Below are 26351 nucleotides of genomic sequence, written 5' to 3' on the forward strand. Positions count from 1 at the left end.
AAAGCTGGGACCGAGAGACTGAAAAACAGCTTCTATCTCAAGGCCATCAGACTGTTTAACAGCCATCACTAGCACATTAGAGGCTGCTGCCTACAGACATAGACTAGAAATCACTGGCCACTTTAAGAAATGGAACACTAGCCACTTTAATAATGTTAACATATCTTGCGTTACTCATCTCATATGTATATAATGTATTATATACTATTCTACGGTATCTTAGTCCATGCCGCTCTGACATCGCTCGTCCATATATTTATATATTCTTAGTTCATTCCTTACTCAGATTTGTGTGTACTGGGTATATGTTGTGAAATTGTTAGATATTACTTGTTAAATATTACTGCACTGTCGGAGCAAAAAGCACAAGCATTTCCCTACACCCGCAATAACATCTGATTAAACACGTGTATGTGACAAATACAATTTGATTTGATTTGATTTGTTGTGCCAGCAATCCATGGTTGGGTTTAGTTTCCCTGGAACTGTTTTATCATTTTTGGGACAAATACTCATCACTGCATCCTGTATCAGAAGGTTGGCTGGACCTCACAAACATCCCATAGATCACTTCATTACTCCCTTCTTGTTTACAAAGCTCTGCTCCACAAGCTTCCAACATACCTCACCTGTTGAAATAATAAAAACAGGTTTGGGTTAACTCTTGAGGTCCCGCTTGTCTCCACAAAGTTTGGCAAATCCGCCTTTAGTTTTAAGGCTCCACAGTTATGGAATACCTTACAAAACAAATTGCACCTCGATTGCCTGGTGCTAATAGGGCAGTTTAAAACTGTGCAATTGTTTCAACTGACTATTATAACTTGTTGTAATAAATTTTTTACATTTTTAGTAATTTATCCAGAGCGACTTACAGTGAGTGCATACATTATTTATTTTTAATACTGGCCCCCCGTGGGAATCGAACCCACAACCCTGGCATTGCAAACGTTATGCTCTACCAACTGAGCTACATCCCTGCCGGCCATTCCCTCCCCTACCCTGGACGACGCTGGGCCAATTGTGCGCCGCCCCATGGGTCTACCCGTCGCGGCCGGCTACGACAGAGCCTGGATGTAACCTTATGTAATGCTGTCTTGTAGTTTATTTGTATCTTTTGTAGTTGTATTTTGTTGTTAGTTGTTGTCCTCAGGGCACCATTGTAAATAAAACACTGGTCTCAATTGGGTTCCCCTGGTTAAATAAAAGTAAATAAAGTCATGGTACCGATATTAGCACTTTTCGCGCATCAAATCATCCGAAAGTATTTACAATTTATTGTGAACATCAACGACGTCACTTGAAGATGATTTGAACGTTTCACTTTCTGTATTGACTGGAATTTAAATGGAACTGACCCCAACCCTGGTATTTTGTAAATGTCAGATTGTTCTGATATGATGTAATGCGGGTCAGACTGTAAACCAGGGAATGCTAAAGGAGTAGCACAGATTTGTCTTGACATCCCTCTCTGGGAACCAGAGGGTAACATTTGATGACGCACAATATTTGAAGCACGTGCTAGGTTTGCTGCATCTGTGTTGTTATGTCAGTTGTTTTAGCTAGTATACTCAACCAATATCTTCATCAAATACCATCAGAACCAGTGCTGTGAAAAATAAGTGGGTAAACACTTGTCGTAAATTATTGACCCAGGAGTCATACTGGAAGCAATGACTTGACCCAGAAGTTGTACTGGAAGCAATGATGACCCAGAAGTCGTACTGGAAGCAATGACTTGACCTAGAAGTCGTACTGGAAGCAATGACCTGACCCAGAAGTTGTACTGGAAGCAATGACGACCCAGAAGTTGTACTGGAAACAATGGCTTGACCCAGAAGTTGTACTGGAAGCAATGATGACCCAGAAGTCGTACTGGAAGCAATGACTTGACCTAGAAGTCGTACTGGAAGCAATGACCTGACCCAGAAGTTGTACTGGAAGCAATGACGACCCAGAAGTTGTACTGGAAACAATGGCTTGACCCAGAAGTTGTACTGGAAGCAATGATGACCCAGAAGTCGTACAGGAAGCAATGACTTGACCCAGAACTTGTACTGGAAGCAATGACGACCCAGAAGTTGTACTGGAAACAATGGCTTGACCCAGAAGTTGTACTGGAAGCTATGACTTGACCCAGAAGTTGTACTGGAAGCTATGACTTGACCCAGAAGTTGTACTGCAAGCTATGACTTGACCCAGAAGTTGTACTGGAAGCTATGACTTGACCCAGAAGTTGTTCCTGTCAGTTGTGTGTTGTTTACTCCTGCATCATGGTAATGCATGCTCCTTCCTGGATGTGTTTATCTATTTTTATTGAAACTTTATTTTGTAAGATGGGTGCTACACCCCCCAGGGGCCAGATCTGTGATGGACCGATATCTAAATATTTTCTGGGAACATAAATCTATCTCTGCCAAATGTGGTGCTTTTATCACAAAATGAACGATCGTTATGGAAATTTCAGCATAGCAGGCTAGTGAAAATCTAGTATTAGATTTTTTTGGGAATATTAATTCAATTCAGGTCGGATCAGTAGGTAAAAGACTGTCACTTAGTAATTACACCTGTTAGCACCTTCCTGTTTCTATTAGTTGTATCTACCCTTCAATTGACTTAGGGTTTTATCGACCTAGTACCTTTCCATTGACTTTTGGTTATACCAAGGATTTAGAAGGACAGGAAAACAGCATAGCTTAGTGGTTAAGAGCGTTGTGCCAGTAACCGAAAGGTCGCTGGTTCTAATCTCCGTGCTGACTAGGTGAAAAATCTGTTGATGTGCCCTTGAGCAAGGCACTTAACCCTAATTGCTCCTGTAAGTCGCTCTGGATAAGAGTGTCTGCTAAATGACTAAAATATAAATACTGTACAACCACAAGGTTCTACTTCTATGCCAGGTCAATGGGATGACGCATTGGTTAGGTCTTCCTGTAATCCTGTCAATCTACCTCCTTGGTTATAACTTTCCATTGACTCTCTTGGCATTACGTCGTCTCCTTACGTGAACTTGTTTTAGGGTTGTATTTACCTTGCCATAATGCCATTGACTTTGTCTTAGGGTTATATTTACCTTGCCATAATGCCATTGACTTTGTCTTAGGGTTATATTTACCTTGCCATAATGCCATTGACTTTGTCTTAGGGTTATATTTACCTTGCCATAATGCCATTGACTTTGTCTTAGGGCTATATTTACATTGCCATAATGCCATAATGCTCTCTCTCTCTCTCTCTCTCTCTCTCTCTCTCTCTCTCTCTCTCTCTCTCTCTCTCTCTCTCTCTCTCTCTCTCTCTCACTTCCGTTTTGAGTTTGTCACTTGTCTCCGTGCTATGCTGTTTGTTGCTGCTTGGCTACCTGCCAAACTTGACGGTTGTAACTTTTTAAAAACCGTTTAATCTATCTTCATTTAACACATTTTACCAACGTCTTAGTTATTTTTATATTTGTAATTTTTTCCTCGCTCCACGTTTTTCATTCAACTTTTTCACCCCGGACGCTTTATCTGGACATGGACTATCGGACCACCATCTTCTTTCGTTTGCAATCGCAACATATAATCTGCTCAGACCCCAACCAAGGACCATCAAATGGCGTGCTATAAATTCTCAGACAACCCAAAGATTCCTAGAGGCCCTTCCAGACTCCCTCCACCTACTCAAGGACGTCGGAGTACAGAAATCAGTTAATGACCTAACTGAGGATCTAAATGTAACCTTGCGTAATACCCTAGATGCAGTCGCACCCCTAAAAACAAAAAACATTTGTCACAAGAAAATAGCTCCCTGGTATACAGAAAATACCCGAGCCCTGAAGCAAGCCTCCAGAAAATTGGAACGGAAATGGCGCTCCACCAAACTGGAAGTCTTTTTACTAGCTTGGAAAGAAAGTACAGAGCAATATCGAAGAGCCCTCACTGCTGCTCGATCATCCTATTTTTCCAACCTAACTGAGGAGAATAAGAACAATCCAACATTTCTATTTGATATTGTCGCAGAGCAAACTAAAAAGCAGCATTCCCCAAGAGAGGATGCCTTTCACTTCAGCAGTGATGAATTCATGAACTTCTTCGATGAAAAGATCATGATCATTAGAAAGCAAATTATGGACTCCTCTTTGAATCTGCATATTTCTTCAAAGCTCAGCTGTCCTGAGTCTGCACAGAACTGCCAGGACCTCGGATCAATGGAGACACTCAAGTTTTTTAATCCTATATCTCTTGACACATTCTTGAAAATTGTCATGGCCTCTAAACCTTCAAGCTGCATACTGGACCCTATTCCAACTAAACTACTGAAAGAGCTACTTCCTATGCTTGGCCCTCTATGTTGAACATAATAAATGGCTCCCTATCCACTGGATGTGTACCAAACTCACTAAAAGTGGCAGTAATAAAGCCTCTCTTGAAAAAGCCAAACCTTGACCGAGAAAATGTAAGAAATGATCGGCCTATATCGAATCTCCTCTCAATTTGTTTTGAAAAAGCTGTTGTGCAGCAACTCACTGCCTTCCTGAAGACAAAACATGTTTACGAAACGCTTCAGTCTGGTTTTAGACCCCATCATAGCACTGAGAAGGCACTCGTGAAGGTGGTAAATGACCTTTTAGTGGCGTCAGACCAAGGCTCTGCATCTGTCCTCGTGCTCCTAGACCTTAGTGCTGCTTTTGACACCATCAATCACCACATTATTTTTGAGAGATTGGAAACCTTAGTTCTTGCCTGGTTTAGATCTTATCTGTCGGAAAGACATCAGTTCGTCTCTGTGGATGGTTTGTCCTCTGACAAATCAATTGTACGTTTTGGTGTTCCTCAAGGTTCCGTTTTAGGACCACTATTGTTTTCACTATATATTTTACCTCTTGGTGATGTCATTCGGAATCACAATGTTAACTTTCATTGCTATGCGGATGACACACAGCTCTACATTTTGATGAAACATGGTGAAGCCCCAAAATTGCCTACCTGGAAGCATGTGTTTCAGACATAAGGAAGTGGATGGAGGCAAATGTTTTACTTTTAAACTCGGACAAAACAGAGATGATAGTTATAGGTTCCAAGAAACAAAGAGATCTTCTGTTGGATCTGACAATTAATCTTGATGGTTGTACAGTCGTCAAAAAAAAAAATGTGAAGGACCTCGGCGTTTACATACACCTTAGCCAAATACATTTAACATCAGTTTTTCCCAATTCCTGACATTTAATCCTAGTAAAAATTCCCTGTTTTAGGTCAGATAGGATCACCACTTTATTTTAAGAATGTGAAATGTCAGAATAATAGTAGAGAGAATGATTTATTTCAGCTTTTATTTATTTCATTACATTCCCAGTGGGTCAGAAGTTTCAATACACTCAATTAGTATTTGGTAGCATTGCCTTTAAATTGTTTAACTTGGGTCAAACGTTTCGGGTAGCCTTCCACAAGCTTCCCACAATAAATTGGGTGAATTTTGGCCCATTCCTCCTGACAGAGCTGGTGTAACTGAGTCAGGTTTGTAGGCCTCCTTGCTCGCACATGCTTTTTCAGTTCTGTCCACACATTTTCTATAGGATTGAGGTCAGGGCTTTGTGATGGCCACTCTAATACCTTGACTTTGTTGTCCTTAAGCCATTTTGCCACAACTTTGGAAGCATGCTTGGGGTCATTGTCCATTTGGAAGACACATTTGCGACCAAGCTTTAACTTCCTGACTGATGTCTTGAGATGTTGCTTCAATATATCCACATAACTTTCCTTCCTCATGATGCCATCTATTTTGTGAAGTGCACCAGTCCTTCCTGCAGCAAAGCACCCCCACAGCATGATGCTGCCACCCGCGTGCTTCACGGTTGGGATGGTGTTCTTCGGCTTGCAAGCAACCCCCTTTTCCCTCCAAACATAACGATGGAAATTTTGGCCAAACAGTTCTATTTTTGTTTCATCAGACCAGAGGACATTTCTCCAAAAAGTACGATCTTTGTCCCCATGTGCAGTTGCAAACCGTAGTCTAGCTTTTTTATGGTGGTTTTGGAGCAGTGGCTTCTTCCTTGCTGAGCGGCCTTTCAGGTTATGTCAGTATAGGACTAATTTTATTGTGGATATAGATACTTTTGTACCTGTTTCCTCCAGCATCTTCACAAGGTCCTTTGCTGTTGTTCTGGGATTGATTTGCACTTTTCGCACCAAAGTACGTTCATCTCTAGGAGACAGAATGCGTCTCCTTCCTGAGTGGTATGAAGGCTGTGTGGTCCCATGGTGTTTATACTTGCGTACTATTGTTTGTACAGATGAACGTGGTACCTTCAGGCATTTGGAAATTGCTCCCAAGGATGAACCAGACCTGTGGAGGTCTACAATTCTTTTTCTGAGGTCTTGGCTGATTTCTTTGGATTTTCCCATGATGTCAAGCAAAGAGGCACTGAGTTTGAAGGTAGGCCTTGAAATACATCCACAGGTACACCTCCAATTGACTCACATGATGTCAATTAGCCTATCAGAAGCTTCTAAAGCCATGAGATAATTTTCTGGAATTTTCCAAGCTGTTTAAAGGCACAGTCAACTTAGTGTTGGTAAACTTCTGACCCACTGGAATTGTGATACAATGAATTATAAGTGAACTAATCTATCTGTAAACAATTGTTGGAAAAATTACTTTTGTCATGTCCTAACCGACTACCTATCTCTCCGATTTGGTCCTGCCATATATACCTACACGTACGCTATGGTCACAAGACGCAGGCCTCCTTATTGTCAATAGAATTTCTAAGCAAACAGCTGAAGGCAGGGCTTTCTCCTATAGAGCTCAATTTTTATGGAATGATCTGCCTATCCATGTGAGAGACGCAGACTCGGTCTCGACCTTTAAGTCTTTACTGAAGACTCTTCAGTAGGTCCTACGATTAAGTGTAGTCTGGCCCAGGGGTACGAAGGTGAACGGAAAGGCACTGGAGTGACAAACCACCCTTGCTGTCTCTGCATTGGGATTCTCTGCCTCTGACCCTATTACGGGGGCTGAGTCACTGGCTTACTGGTGCTTTCCATGCCATCCCTAGGAATGGTGTATCACTTGAGTGGGTTGAGTCACTGACGTGATCTTCCTGTCTGGTTTGTCGCCCCCCTCGAGCTCGTGCAGTGGAGGAGATCTTCTTGGGCTATACTCAGCCTTGTCTCAGGGTAGCAGGTTGGTGGTCTGTTGATATCCCTCTGGTGGTGTTGGGGCTGTGCTTTGGCAAAGTGGGTGGGGTTATATCTTGCCTGGTTGGCCCTGTCGTCAGACGGGGCCACAGTGTCTCCCGACCCCCACTGTCTCAGCCTCCAGTATCTATGCTGCAATAGTCTATGTGCCGAGGGGCTAGGGTCAGTCTGTTATGTCTGGTGTTATTCTCCTGTCTTATCCGGTGTCCTGTGTGAATTTAAGTATGCTCCCTCTAAAACTCTCTCCCTCCCTCTCTCCCTCCCCTCCCAGAGGACCTGAGCCCTAGGACCATGCCTCAGGACTACCTGACCTGATGACTCCTTGCTGTCCCCAGTCCACCTGGTCGTGCTGCTGCTCCAGTTTCCACTCTTCTGCCTGCGGCTATGGAACCCTGACCTGTTCACCGGACGTGCTACCTTGTCCCAGACCTGCTGTTTTCAACTCTCTCTCTCTACCGCACCTGCTATTTCAACCTCGAAATACCCAGCTATGAAAAGCCAAGTGACATTTACTCCTGATGTACTGACCTGTTGCAACCTCTACAACCACTGTGATTATTATTTGACCCTGCTGGTCATCTATGAACGTTTGAACATCTTGGAGAAAAATCTGGCCTTAATGGCCATGTACTGTTATAATCTCCACCCCTCAGAGCCTGGTTCCTCTCTAGGTGTCTTCCTAGGTTTCTGCCTTTCTAGGGAGTTTTTCCTAGCCACCGTGCTTCTACATCTGCATTGCTTGCTATTTGGGGTTTTAGGCTGGGTTTCTGTATAGCACTTTGTGACATCTGCTGATGTAAAAAGGGCTTTATAAATACAATTTCATTGATTGATTGATTGATTGATTGACTTTGTTTTAGGGTTATATTTACCTTGCCTTAATGCCTTTAACTTTGCCTTAGGTTCCCATGTGGCTCAGTTGGTAGAGCATAGCGCTTTCGACGTCAGGGTTGTGGTGTCGATTCCAACGGGGTACCAGTGCGAAAAAGTACAAAAAATGTATGCACTCACTACTCTAAGTCTCTCTGGATAACAGTGTCTGCTAAATGACTAACCTTTGAGTTAGTGTTATATCTACCTGCTACCTTTCCATTGACCCTCCTGGCAACATGTCTTCTCTTTACGTGAACTTCATGATGTTAGGTTGTTCTATTTAAGTTGTCCAACCTTTGTTGTAAACAGGTGCTGGTAAGGTAAAGTCACGCTATGTAAAGTGTGCATTTTATCGAAGAGTGGGCCACCATCAAAAAGCATAAACATTGGAGCAAATGGAGCATCCCATGATTTTTTGGAGTACAAATAGCACTTGATTATCTGAAACGGTTATTGAATGACTGAAACCAAATAATTATTCTCTTGTCACGTTTATTGGCTATAAAAAGTCCCACAATATTTTGAATTATTTCACCTTTATTTATACAGGTAAGTCAATTAAGAACAATCGATGCACAGACAGTCTTTGAAGCTCATTAATTGAAATGGCCATTGAACAGCAGGACCTCTTCCGATCTGGGCCTTTTAATCCAGCCAGACTGTGAAATGACATGATGGGGAGGTCAAGTGACACGGTTTACCCTTTCACTTAGCTCTCTAACCCTTTCACTTAGCTCTCTAACCCTTTCAATCGCGCTTTCTCTCTCGTTATCTCTGTCTCCCTCTCACTATCTCTCACTCTCTGTAAAAAAGGCTGTCCTGCTCCTCTCCTCTCTACCTAAATTCCCCTCAAAGTCCCTTTAATGTGGCTGTCCAGCCTACCTAAGTTGTCCCTCGCCCATCATAGCCCTGCCATTCCCAACTAATCATAGCGCTTGGAAATGCGAATCTGGACACTGCACCCGCCCACTCAGGTCACTGTTATCGCCGTCCGAAGAGAGAAGACTCACATTTTTCTGAGGACTTTTTATTGTCGACAGTAACATGAATGTCTGAATGTTGTGTGTGCATCGAAATTATCACAAGTTATTCGGATTAACACAACAAGTAAGATTCCAAGTCATTCCAATCAAGATCCATTGTAAAGAATCGAACTGGTGTGTGCCTCTCTCTCTCTCTCTCTCTCTCTCTCTCTCTCTCTCTCTCTCTCTCTCTCTCTCTCTCTCTCTCTCTCTCTCTCTCTCTCTCCCCCTCTCCCCCTCTCCCCCTCTCCCTCTCTGTCTTTCTCTACCCCCTCTCCATTACCTCCCCCCTTTCACCTCCCCTATCTCTCTCTCTCTGACTACCTCTCTGTCTGTGGCTGTAGCCTACGTGAGCATGTCCAGTTTAATCCCATATTTACCAGGGCTCAGGCCCTCGTCATGTGAGGCTTATGCATCTGACTGGCCCTGCATGACTGCCAAGAGCACAGGGATTAGGCTCAGTTCAACCACTGGGTTCCTAGTAGTTCGTAAATAAGCTGCTTCCATTGACAACAATACTGCTGTTAATTCTATAATTATCATATCACACAATGCATAGCACCGCAGCACCTGTCTAGGTCAACATCCAGCACCTGTCTAGGTCAACATCCAGCACCTGTCTAGGTCAACATCCAGCACCTGTCTAGGTCAACATCCAGCACCTGTCTAGGTCAACATCCAGCACCTGTCTAGGTCAACATCCAGCACCTGTCTAGGTCAACATCCAGCACCTGTCTAGGTCAAAATCCAGCACCTGTCTAGGTCAACATCCAGCACCTGCCTAGGTCAACATCCAGCACCTGTCTAGGTCAACATCCAGCACCTGTCTAGGTCAATATCCAGCACCTGTCTAGGTCAACATCCAGCACCTGTCTAGGTCAACAACCAGCACTTTTCTGGTTCACACAGTACATCTGTACACATACTTGTCCAAGATTAGCTTACAGGGTTGTCTGTTAATGGATATGACCAATACATTGACAAGGATCAATAGCTTCTGTGGAATAGACTGTTCACTCTGCTACCATCCGGCAAACGGTACCGGAACATCGGCTCTTGGACCAACAGGCTCCAATACAGCATCTACCCCCCAAGCCATAAGGCTGCTAAATAGCCAGACTGCTAAATAGCCAGACTGCTAAATAGCCAGACTGCTAAATAGCCAGACTGCTAAATAGCCTGACTGCTAAATAGCCTGACTGCTAAATAGCCTGACTGCTAAATAGCCTGACTGCTAAATAGCCTGACTGCTAAATAGCCAGACTGCTAAATAGCCAGACTGCTAAATAGCCTGACTGCTAAATAGCCTGACTGCTAAATAGCCAGACTGCTAAATAGCCTGACTGCTAAATAGCCTGACTGCTAAATAGCCAGACTGCTAAATAGCCAGACTGCTAAATAGCCTGACTGCTAAATAGCCTGACTGCTAAATAGCCTGACTGCTAAATAGCCTGACTGCTAAATAGCCAGACTGCTAAATAGCCTGACTGCTAAATAGCCAGACTGCTAAATAGCCTGACTGCTAAATAGCCTGACTGCTAAATAGCCTGACTGCTAAATAGCCTGACTGCTAAATAGCCTGACTGCTAAATAGTAAATGAATGCTACCTGAACTATCTGCACTGACTCTATGTTGCACTGACCCTATGCACACTCACTGGACTATAGATACACACCATAAACACACTCACTCACACACAAAACCCACACACATTCACATACACTACATACGCACACACACACACACACACGTACATGACGTAGAATTGGATTAAATGCATTTATAAAAGGCAACAAAACAAATACGGACTCTAGGCTACTAATGTTCCCCATGTGTGCAACTTCTGTAAGTGCCTCTAGTCTACTGCTCTGTGCCACTATGCAGATGTAATGATATACTGTACAGTACATGCAATGCTAAAAGGTGATTTTTTTTTCTTCTCATGCATTCTGGTACCCCAGGTCAACCCCCGTCTCGCGTTCGTTTTTTCTTCCGGCACCTCCCAATTTACAAATAAAGCACTGCCTAAACATATTGTTTCGTTTTTTTGCTTTGGGACTCTTAGGGAATGTATAGATGTTTATGAGGTTTAACTTGTATTGTTCCCTACCTAGCCTGTTGGTCAACAGAGACCATGTGTTCTGTGTTCAGCGTTAGTCCTGGTAGAGTCACCATCTCCTTAAAAAAGCATTGAGCTCACTAAGCCTGCCTGTCTTCTATTCTGACATAACATTTCAGCATTAATTGACTTACTCACTTATTTTGGCTTGTTAAATCACACACACACGCACACACACACGCACACACACACGCACACACACGCGCAAGCACACACACACAAATACACACATACACACCCACGCAGACACACACACACACACACACACAAACACACACACATACACACCCACGCAGACACACACACACACACACACACTGATTTTGGCTCGTTTGACTGAACGTCATGCAGGTAGACATTCCGTCCGGATCATGGTTCCCCTCCACCCGGTGAGAAGCCAGCCACTACGGTTGTGTCCCAAATGATACCTTGTACTCTACATAGTGCACTACTTTTGACCAGGGCCCTATGGCAATAGGGAGGCATTTAGATCGCACACAACGTGATCACCTTGGCCCACAGGAAAACTGGTATTCAGAGTCTGAATAGAGGCTGTTCTCTTTAATTTCCTGAACAAACCAGATACAGTTGAAGTCGGAAGTTTACATAATTTAGGTTGGAGTCATTAAAACTAGTTTTTATTTCACTTATAATTCACTGTATCACAAATCCAGTGGGTCAGAAGTTTACATACACTAAGTTGACTGTGACTTTAAACAGATTGGAAAATACCAGAAAATGATGTCATGGCTTTAGAAGCTTCTGATAGGCTAATTGACATCATTTGAGTCATTGGAGGTGTACCTGTGGATGTATTTCAAGGCCTACCTTCAAACTCAGTGCCTCTTTGCTTGACATCATGGGAAAATCCAAAGAAATCATCCAAAACAATTGTAGACATCACTTTATTTTAAGAATGTGAAATATCAGAATAATAGTAGAGAAAATGATTTATTTCAGCTTTTATTTATTTCATCACATTCCCAGTGGGTCATAAGTTTAAATAAACTCAATTAGTATTTGGTATCATTGCCTTTAAATTGTTTAACTTGGGTCAAACGTTTCGGGTGGCCTTCCACAAGCTTCACACAATAAGTTGGGTGAATTTTGGCCCATTCCTCCTGACAGAGCTGGTGTAACTGAGTCAGGTTTGTAGGCCTCCTTGCTCGCACACGCTTTTTCAGTTCTGCCAACAAATGTTCTATAGGATTGAGGTCAGGGCTTTGTGATGGCCACTCCAATAACTTGACTTTGTTGTCCTTAAGCCATTTTGCCACAACTTTGGAAGTATGCTTGGGGTCATTGTCCATTTGGAAGACCCATTTGCGACCAAGCTTTAACTTCCTGATGTCTTGAGATGTTGCTTCAATATATCCACATCATTTTCCTTCCTCATGATGTCATCTATTTTGTGAAGTGCACCAGTCCCTCCTGCAGCGAAGCACCCCCACAGCATGATGCTGCCACCCCCGTGCTTCACGGTTGGGATGGTGTTCTTCGGCTTGCAAGCTACACCCTTTTTCCTCCAAACGATGGTCATTATGGCCAAACAGTTCTATTTCAGACCAGAGGACATTTCTCCAAAAAGTACGATATTTGTCCCCATGTGCAGTTGCAAACCGTAGTCTGGCTTTATTATGGCGGTTTTGGAGCAGTGGCTTCTTCGTTGCTGAGCGGCCTTTCAGGTTATGTCGATATATAACTCGTTTTACTGTGGATATAGATACTTTTGTACCTGTTTCCTCCAGCATCTTCACAAGGTCCTTTGCTGTTGTTCTGGGATTGATTTGCACTTTTCGCACCAAAGTACGTTCATCTCTAGGAGACAGAATGCGTCTCCTTCATGAGCGGTATGATGGCTGCGTGGTCCCATGGTGTTTATACTTGCGTACTATTGTTTGTACAGATGAACGTGGTACCTTCAGGCGTTTGGAAATTGCTCCCAAGGATGAACCAGACTTGTGGAGGTCTTGGCTGATTTCTTTGGATTTTCCCATGATGTCAAGCAAAGAGGCACTGAGTTTGAAGGTAGGCCTTAAAATACATCCACAGGTACACCTCCAATTGACTCAAATGATGTCAATTAGCCTATCAGAAGCTTCTAAAGCCATGACATCATTTTCTGGAATTTTCCAAGCTGTTTAAAGGCACAGTCAACTTTAGTGTATGTAAACTTCTGACCCAGTGGAATTGTGATACAGTTATTTATAAGTTAAATAATCTGTCTGTAAACGATTGTTGTAAAAATTACTTGTGTCATGCACAAAGTAGATGTCCTAACCGACTTGCCAAAACTATAGTTTGTTAACAAGAAATGTGTGTAGTGGTTGAAAAACGAGTTTTAATGACTCTAACCTAAGTGTATGTAAACTTCCGACTTCAACTGTGTGTACGTGGCCCAGACTGCCAAATATCATTGAGGAGCTTGTCTGCAAAAGCCTGCTCCATGTAACAGTCGAATGAGCAGCCCACTTCCAGAATCAGTACCTCCCTCTGGACTCCCCCCACAACAACAACATCTGGCTTATTCGCCATACAAGAAAACACATTATCATCTACATCAAACCAGGCTCCTCTGACAAGATAATGTTTGTGTATGTGTTCTGTTGGTGAGAACACCTGTCTCACCTCAGTAGCTACCAGGTCGACAAGGCGGTCATGTTTAGCAATATACAAGTCTTTGTGTGAACGGCAACCATTCACAGGATGTGCAACAGTCTAACGCAGGGTGTAAAATACAGAAGGGATCATGGTTTACAGGGTACCAGAGTGCTAGGTTATATCTTGTTAGTAGAACTTGCAGCCTCACCTTAACAGTAAAGGTGATAATGTCCTCCCCAATGGCAGCATTCTGGTACATGGAATGTGAGACAGAGGGGTCAGCACAGTCCAGAACAGTGAGTTTCCCCTGCAGACTCAGAACAGTGAGTTTCCCCTGCAGACTCAGAACAGTGAGTTTCCCCTCCAGACTCAGAACAGTGAGTTTCCCCTGCAGACTCAGAACAGTGAGTTTCCCCTCCAGACTCAGAACAGTGAGTTTCCCCTCCAGACTCAGAACAGTGAGTTTCCCCTGCAGACTCAGAACAGTGAGTTTCCCCTGCAGACTCAGAACAGTGAGTTTCCCCTGCAGACTCAGAACAGTGAGTTTCCCCTCCGGACTCAGAGCAGTGAGTTTACCCTCCAGCCTCAGGCTAGTCCAATGTTGCCGTAGATGCATCCGTCTGATACCGAGGAGTTTTGTCCTTGATATAGAATGAGATGTTCAATCATGGGTGACAGAAGCCTCCACAACAACACAGGGGTCTCTCACAAACTATCAGAGACAGTCACACTCGGACAATCAGAGAGGGGGCGTATCATTGTGGCCCAGGTGGCACAAAATAATCAAAGGTCTGACTGCACGGAGATGCTTGGAAAAAATGGTTACAACGGGGGACCAGTGTGTTTGTGTCTCAGGTGAAGAGGGTGGATCTGATCTCCATCACCTAGGACTTGACATAGATTAAATAGATTAATCAAATCTCACATTGTTGTAAATTGTTGCTCAATCTTGCATGCTTTCTCAAACAGCTGTAACTGTATATGCATTCGTGTATGCATTCGTAAATCAGGTCCTTTCATGAGTTGGGCTCTGGGATGTAACAACTGTTGAGCATCTGATCTTATGGTTGATTGTGGAGGAAAGGGGTTGATTGTGTTAGAGTATGTGCGTGTGTGTTTATCCCACATCTGTTGCAAGGGGGTAAGGATGTTAGGGAGAATATAGGATGAACCACAATAATTGTGTGCTAAAATAATAATTGCTTGTCAAAAATGTAATGTAATACAATGGCAATCCGGGTTATAGGTTAAAATCCTACGCATGAATTGCCGACATTATCACGCATATTGATTGATAATGATGGAAAATAAGATATGCAAGATATTTGAATAGATATATATTTTTAAATAGCTATATATATATATTGAGGTGAGAGCATTGGAAATGCTTTTTGTGGTTGACCTGCTTCTGTTTTGTGGGTGGCACTGTGTGCTGTTTTCAATGGTGGGTCTCCCATGGGCAAAGAAACTCAAAAGGGGTGATATAAATTAACAATAATTTCGATCCGAATGTGCAAATTGTCCAAACAGATATGCAAGGTAGATGGATTATTTTAAATATGTTATTGGACCATAATATGGCTCATTAACCTTTACGGACCAAATAATGATGATCCACAGTTCTTTGACAATATATATAATAAATTATCAACCCTGCAAGCAATTCAATACTCTATTAATATGGTGGGAGATTACAATACCGTTTTAAATAGCTCAATGGACCGTAAAGGAAATCACACTACAAACAATCACCCTCATGCTCTTAAGGAAATCGTGAATGTCATGGATACATAAGAACTAGTAGATACAGTGGGGAGAACAAGTATTTGATACACTGCCGATTTTGCAGGTTTTCCTACTTACAATGCATGTAGAGGTCTGTAATTTTTATAATAGGTACACTTCAACTGTGAGAGACGGAATCTAAAACAAAAATCCAGAAAATCACATTGTATGATTTTTAAGTAATTCATTTGCATTTTATTGCATGACATAAGTATTTGATCACCTACCAACCAGTAAGAATTCCGGCTCTCACAAACCTGTTAGTTTTTCTTTAAGAAGCCCTCCTGTTCCCAACTCATTACCTGTATTAACTGCACCTGTTTGAACTCGTTACCTGTATAAAAGACACCTGTCCACACACTCAATCAAACAGACTCCAACCTCTCCACAATGGCCAAGACCAGAGAGCTGTGTAAGGACATCAGGGATAAAATTGTAGACCTGCACAAGGCTGGGATGGGCTACAGGACAATAGGCAAGCAGCTTGGTGAGAAGAAGGGGTGTAACGATCCATCTACTACATCGATGTATCGATTTATATTCCTATGATCCAACTACATCGATCTGTGCTCGGCGAGTTGGCCTTTTGGGCAACATATATCAATCTAACATCGTTTTAAAATGTAATAAATCGATTGTATCGATACTAGGAAATAACCCATTGGATTTAAGCACGTCAGACTTTATATGGATGTTTTTTCTTAGCACTTTTAATGATAAAGGCTTTAAACATTACTCGATTCAGTCTGCCTATCCGTGACGTCATCGCCCCGCGCCAGCAGCAGTGCAAAGGCGCAAAGACAACAAAACATAGCATGGCGGACGACAGAGGAGAAGCCGACGAGCGAGAAATTATCAAGCCACCATTGCGGTCCTTACAAGAAACAGGAATCTAGGAAACTTCACCTGCACTGTCCAGTATCCAGGTATTTATTTCAGTCACACTGGTTGAATTTTTGGCTAAAAGGTTACTGAATCGATTTCAAGTCACTGAATCGTTTCGGATCGTATCGTTCTAAATGAACCAATATCGTCCTTGAATCGTATCGACAACCACGAATCGTGATACAAATCGAATCGTTGTTAAAACGAATCGTTACACCCCTAGTGAGAAGGCAACAACTGTTGGCGCAATTATTAGAAAATGGAAGAAGTTCAAGATGACGGTCAATCACCCTCGGTCTGGGGCTCCATGCAAGATCTCACCTCGTGGGGCATCAATGATCATGAGGAAGGTGAGGGATCAGCCAAGAACTACACGGCAGGACCTGGTCAATGACCTGAAGAGAGCTGGGACCACAGTCTCAAAGAAAACCATTAGTAACACACTACGCCGTCATGGATTAAAATCCTGCAGCGCACGCAAGGTCCCCCTGCTCAAGCCAGCGCATGTCCAGGCCCGTCTGAAGTTTGCCAATGACCTTCTGGATGATCCAGAGGAGGAATGGGAGAAGGTCATGTGGTCTGATGAGACAAAAATTGAGCTTTTTGGTCTAAACTCCACTCGCCGTGTTTGGAGGAAGAAGAAGGATGAGTACAACCCCAAGAACACCATCCCAACTGTGAAGCATGGTGGTGGAAACATCATTCTTTGGGGATGCTTTTCTGCAAAGGGGACAGGACGACTGCACCGTATTGAGGGGAGGATGGATGGGGCCATGTATCGTGAGATCTTGGCCAACAACCTCCTTCCCTCAGTAAGAGCATTGAAGATGGGTCGTGGCTGGGTCTTCCAGCATGACAACGACCCAAAACACACAGCCAGGGCAACTAAGGAGTGGCTCCGTAAGAAGCATCTCAAGGTCATGGAGTGGCCTAGCCAGTCTCCAGACCTGAACCCAATAGAAAATCTTTGGAGGGAGCTGAAAGTCCGTAATGCCCAGCGACAGCCCCGAAACCTGAAGGATCTGGAGAAGGTCTGTATGGAGGAGTGGGCCAAAATCCCTGCTGCAGTGTGTGCAAACCTGGTCAAGACCTACAGGAAACGTATGATCTCTGTAATTGCAAACAAAGGTTTCTGTACCAAATATTAAGTTCTGCTTTTCTGATGTACCAAATACTTATGTCATGCAATAAAATGCAAATTAATTACTTAAAAATCATACAATGTGATTTTCTGGATTTTTGTTTTAGATTCCGTCTCTCACAGTTGAAGTGTACCTATGATAAAAATGACAGACCTCTACATGCTTTGTAAGTAGGAAAACCTGCAAAATCGGCAGTGTATCAAATACTTGTTCTCCCCACTGTATATGGAGGCTTAAATATCCTGACCTAGTGAGATATACATGGCGGAGACTCAATCAAGCTAGTTGTCTTGACTTCTTTCTTATGTCATTCTCGTTGGCACCAAAAGTTTAAAAAGTGTTGATGGGGACAGAATGCGGTCGGACCATCATATAATTGGCAAATACATTGGGGAGAACAAGTATTTGATACACTGCCGATTTTGCAGGTTTTCCTACTTACAAAGCATGTAGAAGTCTGTAATTTTTATCATAGGTACACTTCAACTGTGAGAGACGGAATCTAAAACAAAAATCCAGAAAATCACATTGTATGATTTTTAAGTAATTCATTTGGCATTTTATTGTATGACATGAGTATTTGATACATCAGAAAAGCAGAACTTAATATTTGATACAGAAACCTTTGTTTGCAATTACAGAGATCATACGTTTCCTGTAGGTCTTGACCAGGTTTGCACACACTGCAGCAGGGATTTTGGCCCTCTCCTCCATACAGACCTTCTCCAGATCCTTCAGGTTTCGGGGCTGTCGCTGGGCAATACAGACTTTCAGCTCCCTCCAAAGATGTTCTATTGGGTTCAGGTCTGGAGACTGGCTAGGCCACTCCATGACCTTGAGATGCTTCTTACGGAGCCACTCCTTAGTTGCCCTGGCTGTGTGTTTCGGGTCGTTGTCATGCTGGAAGACCCAGCCACAACCCATCTTCAATGCTCTTACTGAGGGAAGGAGGTTGTTGGCCAAGATTTCACGATACATGGCCCCATCCATCCTCCCCTCAATACGGTGCAGTTGTCCTGTCCCATTTGCAGAAAAGCATCCCAAAGAATGATGTTTCCACCTCCATGCTTCACGGTTGGGATGGTGTTCTTGGGGTTGTACTCATCCTTCTTCCTCCAAACACGGTGAGTGGAGTTTAGACCAAAAAGCTCTATTTTTGTCTCACCAGACCACATGACCTTCTCCCATTCCTCCTCTGGATCATCCAGATGGTCATTGGCAAACTTCAGACGGGCCTGGACATGCGCTGGCTTGAGCAGGGGGACCTTGCGTGCGCTGCAGGATTTTAATCCATGACGGCGTAGTGTGTTACTAATGGTTTTCTTTGAGACTGTGGTCCCAGCTCTCTTCAGGTCATTGACCAGGTCCTGCCGTGTAGTTCTGGGCTGATCCCTCACCTTCCTCATGATCATTGATGCCCCACGAGGTGAGATCTTGCATGGAGCCCCAGAGCGAGGGTGATTGACCGTCATCTTGAACTTCTTCCATTTTCTAATAATTGCACCAACAGTTGTTGCCTTCTCACCAAGCTGCTTGCCTATTGACCTGTAGCCCATCCCAGCCTTGTGCAGGTCTACAATTTTATCCCTGATGTCCTTACACAACTCTCTGGTCTTGGCCATTGTGGAGAGGTTGGAGTCTGTTTGAGTGTGTGGACAGGTGTCTTTTATACAGGTAACGATTTCAAACAGGTGCAGTTAATACAGGTAATGAGTGGAGAACAGGAGGGCTTCTTAAAGAAAAACTAACAGGTCTGTGAGAGCCGGAATTCTTACTGGTTGGTAGGTGATCAAATACTCATGTCATGCAATAAAATGCTAATTAATTACTTAAAAATCATACAATGTGATTTTCTGGATTTTTGTTTGAGATTCCGTCTCTCACAGTTGAAGTGTACCTATGATAAAAATTACAGATCTCTACATGCTTTGTAAGTAGGAAAATCTGCAGTGTATCAAATACTTGTTCTCCCCACTGTACATTACTCTTACTGAATTTCCACGTGGGCGAGGATATTGGAAATTTAATCAAAGCCTATTGGATGATAACTTGTTTTTAACTAGGACAGATGAATTTATAACTGATTTTTTCCGACATAACATAGGTACAGCAAATCCCCTTATTGTATGGGACACCTTTAAATGTGCTTTTAGAGGCCATGCAATTCAGTACTCATCTCAAAAACAAAAGCAATTTAGGTCAAAAGAGTCCATACTAACAAAGGAAATAGAAGGTCTAACAGAACAGATAGATAGCAATAAAAACTGTAACATGAGGCTCAGAATAAATTTGAGGAAAAACTAAAAGATATGGAGAAACTTATTCAAGAAAGATCAAGTGTAATATATTATAAAAATAAAGCAAACTGGATGGAATATGGGGAAAAATGCACCAAATTATTTTGTAATCTTCCACATAGGAATGCTACCTGCTTACTGAAACTGGTTACAAATGACGGAGTCACCCATGATTCACCAAATTATATTTTGAAGGAGGAAACAAAGTACTTTAAGCATATGTTTTCGTTTCAGTCGCCTCCATCTCCTCTAAATGAAGCTAATTGTAGAGATTTTTTTTCTATTGATAATGTAAAATGAACAGCCATACAGAAAGCCTCATGTGAAGGTGAAATTACAGAGGAGGAACTTCTGGATGCAATTAAAGACTTTAAGTCCGGGAAAACTCCAGGGTTGGATGGCATACCAGTCGAGGTATACCAAACCTTTTTTGATATACTCAGAGGACCGTTATTAGCATGTTTTAACCACTCCTATGTAAATGGTAGATTATCAGACACTCAAGAAGAAGGTCTGATTTCATTATTACTGAAACAGGATACAAGTGGAAAATATAAAGATCCAGTCCATTAAAAAAATTGGAGGCCCCATACACTTCAGTGTTGTGATGCAAAAATCCTAGCAAAATGTATAGTGCATAGAATTAAAAAGGTATTGTCGGACATTATTCATTCTAATCAGACAGGTTTTTTACATGGAAGATACATTGGAGATAATATAAGGCAAGTACTGGATACAATAGAACACTATGAAAAATCTGGGAAACCAGGCCTGCTATTCACAGCAGACTTCGAAAAGGCATTTGATAAAGTATTACTGGGATTTATATATAAATGCCTGGAGCATTTCGATTTTGGAGAATCTCTTATAAAATGGGTTAAAATCATGTACAGTAACCCTAGGTGTAAAATAATAATGGCTATTTCTCAGAAAGTTTTAAACTGTCAAGAGGATTGAAACAAGGTTGTCCACTATCGGCATATCATTTTAATATGGACATCTAGATGTTAGCTATTAAAATCTGATCCAACAATAATATCCAAGATGGCGTAGCAGTGCGGTCGCTTTTATTCATTGTCCTTGTGTAAATATCCCGTTTCTTGTTTTTTTTGTCTATTTTGTATATATTTCTCAATTTTTACTTTTCATTCTTTAACTAAATATACTTTCCTGCAACCCGCCTCACCCAACGTGGAAAGGATTCTATTATTTCTTTATAACTTTCATCAAGAACCGTAAGCTGAAACTAGTGTAGCTGCAACTGAATGGCTACTTGCTATTAGTCACCGTTAGTGTCTTCACCACTGTCCGTGGCCTACACTATCCACCAGCCAGCTCTAGCTCTAGCCTGGACAATTCGTCGGCCAGTCTGCACAGCGTGCTATCGACCCAGCGTGCTATCGACCCAGAGCTTATTGGACTTTCTGCCGGAATCACTGGACCCTAGCGCCGGATCATCGCAACCAGCTAGCTAGCTGCAACCTGTTGTTGGCTGATTACCATTGCCCTATAGCAAGCACCAGTTAGCCTTGAGCTAGCCTCAGGCCCATCTCCCGGCTATCTACCTCTCTGTCAACCGGACGGGACCTCCTAGTGTTGACACTGAGCCCCGCCGATCCAACACGACTGGTTTGCCGACGAAATAGTCTGATGTGGTTTCAACAGGCTTCCCGTTGCGACGACCACGAAGATCCATCTGCCAGCCCCGGCCCGCTAGCACACGCAAACTACAACTGTGCTCCCTGCTAGCTGTGCTGAAGCACCAATTTGAACTGCTCTCGGACTCACATATTGCTGTTCACTGGACCTTATGATCACTCAGCTGCACAGCTGATGCCTGCTGGACTGTTCCTTTACACGGTACCCTGTCCTGTTTATTCTGTTTAGCCTTAGCCCAAACGTTATCGCTATTTCCAGTTGTTGTCTTAGCTCTCTCTAATAACACCTGTGACTGCTTTATGCCTCTCTCCCATGTCAATTATGCCTTGCCTATTGCTGTTTGGGTTAGTTCTTATTATACAATTTCACTGTAGAACCCCTAGTCCCTCTCAAACTGCCTCAAATAGTTCCTTTGTTCCACCCCCCATACACGCCGAGACCGGCTCAATCGGTGCCTCCAGTGACGCTATCTCTTTCATTGTTACCCAACGCTTAGGGTTACCTGAACTGTACTCATATCCTTCCATATCCTTTTCTGTACATAATGCCCTGAATCTTTTCTACAACGCCCGGAGAACTGCCCCCTTTATTCTATGTACCCAACGCACTAGAAGACCAGTTCTTAAAGCCTTTAGTCGTATCCTTATTCTAGTCCTCCTCTGTTCCTCTGGTGATGTAGAGGCTAACCCAAGCCCTGCAGCCCCCATTATCACTCCTACTCCCCAGGAGCTATCATTTGTTGACTTCTGTAACCGTAAAAGTCTTGGTTTTCTGCACGTAAATATCAGAAGCCTCCTTCCTAAGTTTGAGTTATTCACTGCGTTAGCACACTCCGCCAACCCTGATGTTCTAGCAGTGTCTGAATCCTGGCCAGCAAAAATTCTGAAATTTCCATCCCCAACTATAACATTTTCCGTCTAGATAGAACTGCCAAAGGGGGTGGAGTTGCAATCTACTGTAGAGATAGCCTGCAGAGCTCTATCATACTATCCAGGTCTGTGCCCAAACAGTTTGAGCTTCTACTTCTAAAAATCCACCTTTCCAGAAATACATCTCTCACTGTTGCCACTTGCTACAGACCCCCCTCAGCCCCCAGCTGTGCCCTGGACACCATATGTGAATTGCTTGCCCCCCATCTATCCTCAGAGTTCGTACTGCTTGGTGACCTAAATTGGGATATGCTTAACACCCCGGCCATCCTACAATCTAAACTAGATGCCCTCAATCTCACACAAATTATCAACGAACCTACCAGGTACAACCCTAAATCCGTAAATATGGGTACCCTCATAGATATCATCCTGACTAACTTACCCTCTAAATACACCTCCGCTGTCTTCAACCAGGATCTCAGCGATCACTGCCTTATTGCCTGCGTCCGTAACTGGTCCGCGGTCAAACGACCACCCCTCATCACTGTCAAACGCTCCCAAAAACACTTCAGCGAGCAGGCCTTCCTAATTGACCTGGCCCAGGTATCCTGGATGGATATAGATCTCATTCCGTCAGTAGAGGATGCCTGGTTGTTCTTTAAAAGTAATTTCCTCTCAATCTTAAATAAACATGCCCCATTCAAAAAATACAGAACTAAGAACAGATATAGCCCCTGGTTCTCCTCAGACTTGACTGCCCTTGACCAGCACAAAAACATCCTGTGGCGTACTGCATTAGCATCAAATAGCCCCCGCGATATGCAACTTTTCAGGGAAGTTAGGAACCAATATACACAAGCAGTTAGGAAAGCAAAGGCTAACTTTTTCAAACAGAAATTTGCATCCTGTAGCACTAACTCCAAAAAGTTTTGGGACACTGTAAAGTCCATGGAAAATAAGAGCACTTCCTCCCAGCTGCCCACTGCACTGAGGCTAGGAAACACTATCACCACCGATAAATCTACAATAATCGAGAATTTCAACAAGCATTTTGCTACGGCTGGCCATGCTTTCCACCTGGCTACCACTACCCCGGCCACCAGCTCTGCACCCTCCGCTGCAACTTGCCCATGCCCCCCCCGCTTCTCCTTCACACAAATCCAGACAGCTGATGTTCTGAAAGAGCTGCAAAATCTGGACCCCTACAAATCATCTGGGCTAGACAATCTGGACCCTTTCTTTCTAAAACTAGCCGCCGAAATTGTCGCAACCCCTATTACTAGCCTGTTCAACCTCTCTTTCGTAACATCTGAGATCCCCAGAGATTGGAAAGCTGCCGCGGTCATCCCCCTCTTCAAAGGGGGTGACACTCTAGATCCAAACTGTTACAGACCCATATCCATCCTGCCCTGCCTTTCAAAAGTTTTTGAAAGCCAAGTCAACAAACAGATCACCGACCATTTCGAATCCCACCGTACCTTCTCCGCTATGCAATCCGGTTTCCGAGCTGGTCATGGGTGCACTTCAGCCACGCTCAAGGTCCTAAACGATATTATAACCGCGATCGATAATAGACAGTACTGTGCAGCCGTTTTCATTGACCTGGCCAAGGCTTTCGACTCTGTCAACCACCGCATTCTTATTGGCAGACTAAATAGCCTTGGTTTCTCAAATGACTGCCTCGCCTGGTTCACCAACTACTTCTCAGATAGAGTTCAATGTGTCAAATCGGAGGGCCTGTTGTCTGGACTTATGGCAGTCTCTATGGGGGTGCCACAGGGTTCAATTCTTGGGCCGACTCTTTTCTCTGTGTATATCAATGACGTCGCTCTTGCTGCTGGTGACTCTCAGATCCACCTCTACGCAGACGACACCATTTTGTATACATCTGGCCCTTCATTGGACACTGTGTTAACAAACCTCCAAACGAGCTTCAATGCCATACAACACTCCTTCAGTAGCCTCCAACTGCTCTTAAACACTAGTAAAACTAAATGCATGCTCTTCAACCGAACGCTGCTTGCACCCGCCCACCCGACTAGAATCACTACTCTCGGCGGGTCTGACCTAGAGTATGTGGACAACTACAAATATCTAGGTGTCTGGTTAGACTGTAAACTCTCCTTCCAGACTCACATTAAGAATCTCCAATCCAAAGTTAAATCTAGAATCGGTTTCCTATTTCGCAACAAAGCCTCCTTCACTCATGCTGCCAAACATGCCCTCGTAAAATTGACTATCCTACCGATCCTTGACTTCGGCGATGTCATTTACAAAATAGCCTCCAACACTCTACTCAGCAAATTGGATGTAGTCTATCACAGTGCCATCCGTTTTGTCTCCAAAGCCCCATATAATACCCACCACTGTGACCTGTACGCTCTTGTTGGCTGGTCCTCACTACATATTCGTCGCCAAACCCACTGGCTCCAGGCCATCTATAAATCACTGCTAGGCAAATCCCCGCCTTATCTTAGCTCATTGGTCACCATAGCAACACCCACCCGTAGTCTACGCTCCAGCAGGTATATCTCACTGGTCATCCCCAAAGCCAACACCTCCTTTGGCCGCAATTCTTTCCAGTTCTCTGCTGCCAATGACTGGAACAAATTGCAAAAATCTCTGAAGCTGGAGACACTTATCTCCCTCACTAACTTTAAGCATCAGTTGTCAGAGCACCTTACCGATCACTGCACCTGTACACAGCCCATCTGAAATTAGCCCGCCCAACTACCTCATCCCTATATTGTTATTTATTTTGCTCATTTGTACTCCAGTATCTCTATTTGCACATCATCTCTTGCACATCTATCATTCCAGTGTTAATACTAATTGTAATTATTTTGCACTATAGCCTATTTATTGCCTTACCTCCATAACTTGCTATATTTGCACACACTGTATATATATGTATTTCTGTTGTATTTTTGACTTTGTTTTGTTTTACCCCATATGTAACTCTGTGTTGTTGTTTTTATCACACTGCTTTGCTTTATCTTGGCCAGGTCGCAGTTGTAAATGAGAACTTGTTCTCAACTGGTTTACCTGGTTAAATAAAGGTGAAATAAAAATAAAAAATAAATAAAAATATCAAGGGATTAGAAATCCAGGGCTTAAAAACAAAGGTGTCATTGTACGCTGATGATTCATGTTTTCTTTAAAATCCACAACTTGAATCCCTCCACAGCCTCATAGAGGATCTAGATACCTTTTCTAACCTCATAATACATATCCCAAATGAAATAAATGATCTCACTCCAACACATTTTAATAGAAAGTTAGCAAAAATAGATAAGATCTTGCTACCATGGGAAGGTAAATACAGTTGAAGTCGGAAGTTTACATACACTTAGGTTGGAGTCAATAAAACTCGTTTTTTCAACCACTCCACACATTTCTTGTTAACAAACTATAGTTTTGGCAAGTCGGTTAGGACATCTACTTTGTGCATGACACAAGTAATTTTTCCAACAATTGTTTACAGACAGATTATTTCACTTATAATTCACTGTATCACAATTCCAGTTGGTCAGAAGTTTACATACAATAAGTTGACTGTGCCTTTAAACAGCTTGGAAAATTCCAGAAAATGATGTCATGGCTTTAGAAGCTTCTGATAGGCTAATTGACATCATTTGTGTCAATTGGAGGTGTACCTGTGGATGTATTTCAAGGCATACCTTCAAACTCAGTGCCTCTTTGCTTGAAATCATGGGAAAATCCAAAGAAATCAGCCAAGACCTCAGAAAAAACATTGTAGACCTCCACAAGTCTGGTTCATCCTTGTGAGCAATTTCCATAGGCCTGAAGGTACCACATTCATCTGTACAAACAATAGTACGCAAGTATAAACAACATGGGACCACGCAGCCATCATACTGCTCAGGAAGGAGACGCATTCTGTCTCCTAGAGATGAATGTATTTT

The sequence above is a fragment of the Coregonus lavaretus genome, assembly GCF_964263955.1.
Source record: "Coregonus lavaretus genome assembly, chromosome: 8".
Lineage (NCBI taxonomy): Eukaryota > Metazoa > Chordata > Actinopteri > Salmoniformes > Salmonidae > Coregonus > Coregonus lavaretus.